Source organism: Lycium ferocissimum, chromosome 3 (genome assembly GCF_029784015.1).
Source record: "Lycium ferocissimum isolate CSIRO_LF1 chromosome 3, AGI_CSIRO_Lferr_CH_V1, whole genome shotgun sequence".
In the NCBI taxonomy this organism is placed as follows: Eukaryota; Viridiplantae; Streptophyta; class Magnoliopsida; order Solanales; family Solanaceae; genus Lycium; species Lycium ferocissimum.
In genome coordinates, this window is record NC_081344.1 from 69461273 (window position 1) to 69470564 (window position 9292).

Below are 9292 nucleotides of genomic sequence, written 5' to 3' on the forward strand. Positions count from 1 at the left end.
GCAAAAATCGCCTTCCGTATATTTTGTTTGATTTCTTTAGTAATGAATTGTTTAAACTTGTACGAATTAAGTTAGCATGTACTTTTTAAATAAGCTAAGTTGTTGAACTCGAAAGGGAATTCACTATGAAACTCGTCTTAAATAAATCTCACATCAGAACAAGAAAAGATAATAGAAATTATATAAATGTTAATTGAGAATTTAATTGTTATCGAGGCACTTTTTAGGTTAAAACAAAATAAGATAAAATTGGGTGACTCGAAAGTCTTGAAGTAGCTCAGAGAGTTCGAACCAAAGCCAATGATACGTTAATTAATTAATTACAGAAAATACTAGTCTATGGCCTTTGTGAGGTGACATTAATGTAAAAAAAACTCAATAATTCATGGTCCCCAATTTGGGTGACTTGACAACAACTTCTCTGATTCTTAAGTAAGGACGACATAATATATTTATACGAACTTTCATTTCATCATGCTCAATTTGGAGTCCTTTAATCTCTTTTGTTATTGTGATGTGCATATATTGTGGCAGCTAGTGTTTGTACAATGAATAAAATTTTCATGTATCCGTCTAACTCGTCCAATTTTAAATAGTTGTGATAAGGAATTTATTAAAATCGAATCAAATATGAATCAATCCATATAACCTTCTCTAGAAATGGATAGGCTACGGTTAACAAATGGGTTTCAAAAATATGGATATTCATGTTATTCGTCACCCAACTCGTTTTTAGTTCGTACTAAATATGAGAGGGTCGATTATTATTATTTTTAAACTCTTTTTCGACTACTCATATCCATATCGATTCGCTAATTTATCAACACACCAACGGTAAAATACCATAATGATAATCACAATGTTACTATACTAAATGTTACCAATTTCAGGGCGAAGTGCTCGTATAACTGATTTTGGAGTAGTTAGGGGTGTCAATGGTTTTTCAAAAACCAATTGAACCGTATCATATCGTATCGAATCGATTTTTAGGTACTTTTTAATGAAATCGAAGGTTTCAATATAAATTTATAATCGTACCGAATAATTAGGGCGGGTTATTTGTTTTATAAAAAATATTGAACTGAACTGAATAAATATACGTGTAGAACATATATTTTATATATCAAAATTTATAATACATAGCATTAGATATTTTAACCTTTATACCTTGCCTTGGGATGAATTTAAATAGAGAGGGCTATAACTAAAACTTAAACATACTCTACCCTATTGAAATAAAATACATAAAGTCTCGAACACTACTACACGACAATATCATCAGTCATTCCAGAAGGAAAAAACATTGTTTTTCCCCTCTTCTTTTTGTTCCTTCTATATTTTTTCTAAATTTTTAAAGTTCTTACTCCAATTATCAACGGCAGTATGTACATATAACATCATATTGCAAAATCCTAAACTAAAAGTTTAATACAATTACAATTTCCCCCTGCACTGGAACTTATATGAAAATTAATTTATGTAGTTTTAGCTTTCAATAAGTTTTATAATAAAAATATTCTTAAACACCAATTATATGTCTTGATACAATTGTTGGCTTGTTGCATGCCTAGCTTTCTAGTATTTATTTTATAGTGTAGTGTGTTCCTTATAGGTTAGAAGTATGTCGTTGTATTTGTGAGGTTCATCAATAATGTTAGTGCATTTTAAGTTTGTTTCTTCCATCACTTTTAATTCTTAACTTCTATTTTTTAATTGTATTAATTGATTTTTACAAAAATACCGAAGATTAATCTAACCGTACCGATACCGAAGAAAAAACGAAAGGATTGGGACGGTTTTAAAAAGTATAGTTTTGTTTATATATAGTAGAGTAACCGAAAAATTGTTATGGTGAATTTTTTTTGCAAAAAAACCGGTCGAACCGAACCATTGACACCCTAATCGTAGTATACGATTTTGTAATGTTATCAATTTCGAAACCAATTTCAGATATTCGTGATTGAAGTTGCAAAGATTTCCAACATTCTTGTCTAAAGTTGTCAAATTAATGGTAAGGAAAAATTGGATGTCTGACTTTAGCTATATATATATATGAGTGAAGTTACATATGAGTGAGGTCCATGCATTTATGTCTGAAGTTTACTAAAGTTCAAGTAAAAATAGTTGTACTTCAGTAATTTTTGCCTGAACTTTAGTCATATATAAACGTGAGACAAAAATGATGGAACTTCAACCACATATGGTTAGGGGTGTTCAAGTGAGACCGAAAAACCGATCCGAACCGATAAACCGAGTCAAACCGACTTAGTAAACCGAAAACCGGCTCAATTTGGTTTGATTTGGTTTAATTTTCAAAAACTGATAACATTTGATTTGGTGTTAAACAAAAAAACGAGTCAAACCGAACCAAACGATAAACATATACGTATTTAAAATATGTATATGCTTAGAAATTCAAATAATTAGAAAGTAAAGTTTGGCCAATTGTGTAAACTGCAAGATTTACTTTTGATTTTGAGATCCATTAGACCATTTGATTCCTAGGGGTGTTCTTCTATGGCTAATGCGCTTCGGCTTCTTTTCTTTTCTGCTGATTTTGCATATCACTAAATAAGGTGCAAATTTTGATTCACAAGAAGCAGCAGTTCCCATGTTAAAGAACAAGTTATTAAATCTTGATCTTGTTACAAAATTCGTTCAATTTCTAATTGAGCGCTCGAAGTTGTGAATGACTAGTTTTTTTTTTTTTTTTTTTTTTTTTTTTTTTGGTGTCGAATTAGTTTCACTTGCTTTGTGCTTGTGTACCTTACTTGTATCAATTTCATTGCATTATAAAATACGTCCTTAAAATCCACCAAATCGCAAAAACCAAACCAAACCGACGAAACCGAAACCGATAGAATTTATACTATAATGGTTTGGTTTGATTTCAATATTAAAAAAAAAATGACTTAATTGATTTGGTTTGATTTTAACCAAAAATCGAGTCAAACCAGATCATGAACACCCCTACATATGGTTGATGCTTAGTAAAAAATGACTGATCTTCAAATATGGTGTCTAAAGTTAATTTTGATAAATGTCAAAGTCGGATACCCGTATACTTATTTCAAGAGGGGCACCAATTTGGGCCTTCACATTTTGCGGTAAAGAACCCAGCCCACTAACATCCACCCAATCTCTTTCGTTCTCTTGTATTGGGCTTTCCAACCCCTTTGCCAAATCTGTTTTTCTCCTTTTTTATTGAATTTTCTTAAAACAAATTCTATTTCTCTCACTAGTTAAAATGAGTGAATCACAATTATTGTTTGTTAATGATACCTAACTTCAAATTTGATTGTACAAACCTCTCTAACATAGTTCTTCTAATATTCCATTACGTGCCTACGGGGTGTTGTAATTTACAAAGGGTAAACGTCCAAATTTGACTGAACAATGCAAAATGGTTCAAAATTACCCTCTATTAATAATTGAGATCAAATATATCCTTGTTGTTACGAAAATGGTTACATTTACCCTTGTTGACTGAAGGTCAACTACTTCCTCCGGTTCAAAAAGAGTGTCCACTTAGCCTTTTTTCGTTGGTTCAAAAAGAGTGTTCACTTACCAAATTAAGAGAGAATTAATCTTATATTTCATATTTGCCCTTATTAAATGCTAAGTGACCAAATCTCAATACCAATTTAATTAGGGATAGTTCAGTCAAATGACCTATTCTTTTGTAGGAGTTAGTATTTTCCTAAGGGTGTGTAAATGGCTAAGTGGACACTCTTTTCAGGCTTGGAGAGAGTATTAATCTCCACCACTAATGCTTAGTCCAGGGACAAATCAAGTACTGAAATCCCATAATTGTGATGCATTATAGACGATACCGATCCAAAAGTTCTTGCTTGATCTAATTACAAGGTATGCATTTATTTACCATTTTGATGGCTGATCATAGCTCAGTAATGATGACAAGCAAGCTCACTTGCCCCTCATAACAAACAATTTTTTTGCGCGGCATAAATTTATATTTTCACATCATAATATTCGCAAGTTATGCCTTTTACTTATAAAAAACTTATGTTCCGCTAGGCATAAGTTCGATTTTGAATGGCAAAAATTAAAGAGCAGCCCATTTGAAGGGTAAACCGTGCAATTTGTCCTCTTTTTTTGTTTGCTTTGCTTTTCTTTTTTTTCTTTTTTTTAATTCCATTTCTCTCACTGGTTAATGTAAGGGAATAACAATTATAGCTTGCTAATGATACCTAACTTCAAAATTTAGTGTAGAAACCTCTCTAACATGGTTCTTCTAATCTTTCCATTACGTGCCTATGGGGGATTTGAAATTTACAAAGGGCAAAAGTTCACATTTGTTACTGGACAATGCAAAATGGTTCAAATTTATCTCTATTAATAATTGTCGTTACGAAAATGGGTAATATTTACTCTTGTTGAATAAGGGTCTAAGTATTAAGTCTAGTCTCCGCCACTAATGACAAATCTGGATAATAATATTACTAATATAGTGTTATAGAAATTAATTAAAGAGAGATAATTCCTTCCTGGATTTATTAATGAATAATTGATCAGTTGAAATTGCTAGTGTTGAAAAGGTTTATGGTCTAATGATGACACAATTAGCTACTAGCTATATATGCTTTTTAATGACTTTCATGTTTTAAATTTGATTGGATGTAAGTCTATGAACAATGATAATTATCGGCGTGCCACAACATGAATCAGTTAAAACAACAGTAAACATGCACTCCATTCAGACAAAGATATAATTTGCATGGCTCCACCAATTTGAAAGACAAAAATAAAAGCTGAAAAGTCCGTAAAGAGAACGACAATAGAAAAGAATTGAGAACATATATAGTTTTTATAATTCAAATAGAAAAAAATGACTACATAAGTTTTTTAATATATCAAAAGCTATGGCACAATCATTTGTTTATCACTCAGCTGATGAGTTTTCTTTCTAAGATTAGGAATTTAGAAAATTCACTATTTTATCTTTTTTATGTATCGGTATAAAAAATATTTATACAATTTTGTTATTTAAAGGATAATTACAAATAATTTTATTTAATAAAATTAATCGGTAACCTAGAATAAATGATAAATAACCTATCGTAACATATTAAAATACAGTAAAAATTATATAAAAAACTATTATTAATAATACATATATATAATTTAAATCAATTTAAAAATATCCGATGACACAAAAGCTGATATTTGGTAATGTAGAGGCTTAACTTGGAAATATAACAAATTAATGATAAAGACAACAACATAATTACATCTAAATCTTAAATTCATAGCTTTTAAATTTAATGAATTCATCAATAAGAACATTAGAAATTAAATTCATCAAATTTAAAATTTAAAATACACCTATGAATACAAGGACCAATTCAAAAGGTTTTGAACTTTTGAGGGGAATACTGACTAGCAAAATAACTTTATGAACGCATGCACCACGCGTAAATGATTATCAAATTCACTCTTCTTCGTTTAGCTTTAGTTATATATCAAATAATTCTATTTAATGATATCTTTCATACAATTTTATTTATTTCTTTTAATCTTTTATTTAGATCATTAAATCCAGACTTCTTACGTGAAAGACTCTTATTGGTACCATCAGTGTAAACTTTGATGGTAACTCTCTCTAAAAAATGATCCGTATCAATAATTCTAATTTTACGTTCGTTATTGGTGTAAAAAGTATTTCTACAATTGCATCATATAAAAAGTAATTACAAATTACTTTATTTAATAAATATTAATTGATAACCAAAAATAAATCATAAAAAAATCGTCAACGGGGAGGGATTGTCTCAAACATTCTTTTCTCTTAAGAAGACCGGCTCCCAACCAAGGCCATTAAGGACAATTCAACCCTCACCTTTGATGGCCAGGTTGGGACCGGTCTGTTCCAGTAATAGAATTTTATGACTCAAATTTGGATTAGTTGGGCCTTAATAACAAGTACAAAATTGAGGGTGAGAAAAAAAAAATACTTAGTATTAGGTTTACCACCAAAGAATGCGGTGGAGTGGTATCCTATCGTACTTAATCAGAGATTTTAGATTCGAGTCTTAAGAATAAAGTTGCCTTTGGTAGAGAGTGTTTTACCCCATTTATAGTAGGATTTCAAGACATAAATTAGGATGAGTCGGGCCTTAAAATGGGTACCAAACACAGGGTGAAAATTCAAACGAAAAAATGAGTATTAGGTTTATCACCACAGGGTGAGGTTGAGCACTAGTACTCCTCCGTCCTTAACCAGAGATCTCTGAGTTCGAGCCTAGCCATAAAGTTACTTCATCTTTGATATAGACCCTTTTCACTAGGGGCGGATCTACTAAGGGGGAGGGAGTGTCATGCCACCCGCACACCTCTATCGAAACCTTGTATGTATATGTGTGTGTAAATAGGATATAGTATAGATATATAAATTGGCACTCGTATTGACAAATGGTTGTCTGGTGCCACTGGCAGAGACTTGGATTTTCTGCACAAAACGCGTGGGATCGAACACGGGCGTACTACATTTTTTTTGTAAAAACTATTGTTTTCTACATTTAAAAACTACACGATATTTGCTCTCCTTTTCTCTTTCTACTTTGCTTCTTCTTTTCTTTCTTTTCCTTTGTTTCCACATTTCTTTCTCTTTCTTTTTCTTTATTTGCTACTGACTCTTTTTTTATTTAGCAATTATTGACTTTTTAAATTTAATTAATTCTTGCTTCTGTTTTTATAGTATTCGCAATGTTCACTAAGTTTTTGTTTTGAGTATCTAAATATGCATTAACAATGAATTCTAGCTCTAGTTTTCATTAGTTATTCTTGATTGAGTTAGACGATAGCTCCAGAATATGAAAATTCGTCGAGGAGAATTATGCATGAATAATATATTTTTCTTGTTATAGTAATACTATTGAAGTTTTATGCTTTGTTCAAAATTGCCATAATTATTAAATTATTCCGTTTAGTCTACTTATGTCTATATAAATTAAAAATACGAATAACCCGAACGGAAGCTAAAAAAAAAATAAGTCAAAGAACAAAATAGTTTGATAATCAATTTGTTTATGTATACCAAAAATAATAACCCGAACCGAAAAACGTATAATCCGAATCAAAGCTCAAAATAGATCAATTCGAAGTCTAAAATAGTGTGGCACCCGGAACCTCAAAGTTCTAGATCCGCCTCTCTGCTTTTCACCCTCATATATAGTATATATGGTAGGATTTTCCGACACTAATCTAGATTACTTGAGTCCTAAAATGAGTGCCGTACACAGGGGTAGAATAGAGAAATAAAAAATAAATAAAAAAATTTTAAAAAAACGAGTATTAGGTTTAAATCTCTCGTGAAGTTGTGTAGTACAGTTAGGTGGTGTGTTTGTGGCTACTGAGGATGCTTGTGTTCATAAAGTCTGAATGTGATACATTGACTTTGACTTTATTGATAAAGAGGTAGATTATTTTTGTCCTTCGAACATGGTGGTGCAGGGAGGAAATGATTTAACAAACGCATATATATGGCTAACGTTTATAAGGAAAATAGTACTTTTGATCTCTTAATTATTGGTAAATTCTATTTTTGGTTCTTGTTACATAAGATTCAACATAATTAGTCATCAATTAATTAAAATATTTGTTTATGGTCCTTTTATATAGGAAATATATTATATTTTTACTATTTTTAGAAGAATAATACCCCCAACGATGTAGTAATTATACAAGTTTTATAACACACGAGTAATTAAATAGTGGAACAGTTAATGATTCTGAAAATTTGTGAATATTCACGAATAAATAGATCAAAAGTGCATATTTCAAGTAATTAAAGAATTGAAATGTCTTTATTAGTGATATCACATTAAGAACTAAAATTAAAATCTACCAAATTATCAAAACTACTGCCATTAACTCATTTTTTATTACTAGTCTATTTTATTATGCTGTAACATATAATTTGCTTTATCTTGTAGTTATTAATCCTATTTTTATGAAATTAATAATATGATAGAATATTAGTTTTTATACTACTAGTATACAATGAAAGTTAAATTGCGATTTGAAAATGTTATACCATTGTTTTCTTTTCTAAAAAAAATTGTTATACCATCTTCCATCATTTTCATAGTTTACAAAGTCAACAAAAGTTATGATATGTTCGAATTCATGGGAACATTTGGGGCCCTCCCATCAAAATTTTGTTTTTAAGTATGATTTCAGTTCAAGGTGGTGGATAAAGGATAATCATGATCATGGTAAATTATAAAAAAAGTGTCCACCTTTATCTTTTAATTTTTCTTGATTCTCTTTCCTTGTTTTTCCAACTTTTCTTCTAGCTTTTTCTATTACATTGTCACCGCGAAAAAGGGGATTGAATTCTAAAGCCAAATTTTGCTATTTTATCTCTTACTTTTAACTTATATAAAACTCTAATCAATAATAACTGAAACTTGTTACCTAAAAAATAATACAAAAAAACTTGCTACAACAGGCTATAGATTATACTTATAGTATAAAAGTTTTACACTAAAATATACTACATAAAAAAAAGAGTTTAATTATATACACCATCAATGTAAGAAATTTTTACACCATTATTAAGTCATCAACTTATCGTTAGTTATTGCAGCAACTTGTCTTATTTTCAAGAGAGTTTAAGTTATATACACTGTGAGTATAAATTTTTTTTATACCATTAGGTCATTCTTACCTGTTGTAGCTTGTAACTTGTCTAATTTCAAAATTATAAATCTCACATTTTAAAAAAGCTTACCTACAAATATCTTTGATTGACCTCATACTCTAAAAAGGATTTACATTGGCATTATATATAAATTAAACTATTATCAAGATCACAAACTCCGCATCTTACGAATTTATCCATAAAAAAATATTAAAAAATTACACTAACCGTATATATAACTTAAATTTTGAAATAAATCTATTATTATTATTAATAATAATAATAATAATAATAATAATTTAAATTAAAAAAAAAAAAAAAAAAAAACATGTCCCACAAGAGAGGGCCATCTCTTTGGACAAGTGCAATCTACGACTTTTGAAAACAAAAGCCTAAAGTTTGACAAAATATGGCCAAAAAACTACTCAACCAACAGCAAGATCTCCTACTTTTGTCTTTGTCCTCTTATTTTCTTCTTGTCTTCTTTAACAACATTTCACATTTTTGTTTCTTCTTAATTTCTCTAAATTCAAATAAATTCAATAACCTTTTCTCTTTACCACGGCCATGGACAAGCACCACCACCACCACCAGATGCCTCTAACCAAGTCTGCTTCACGCCAGATA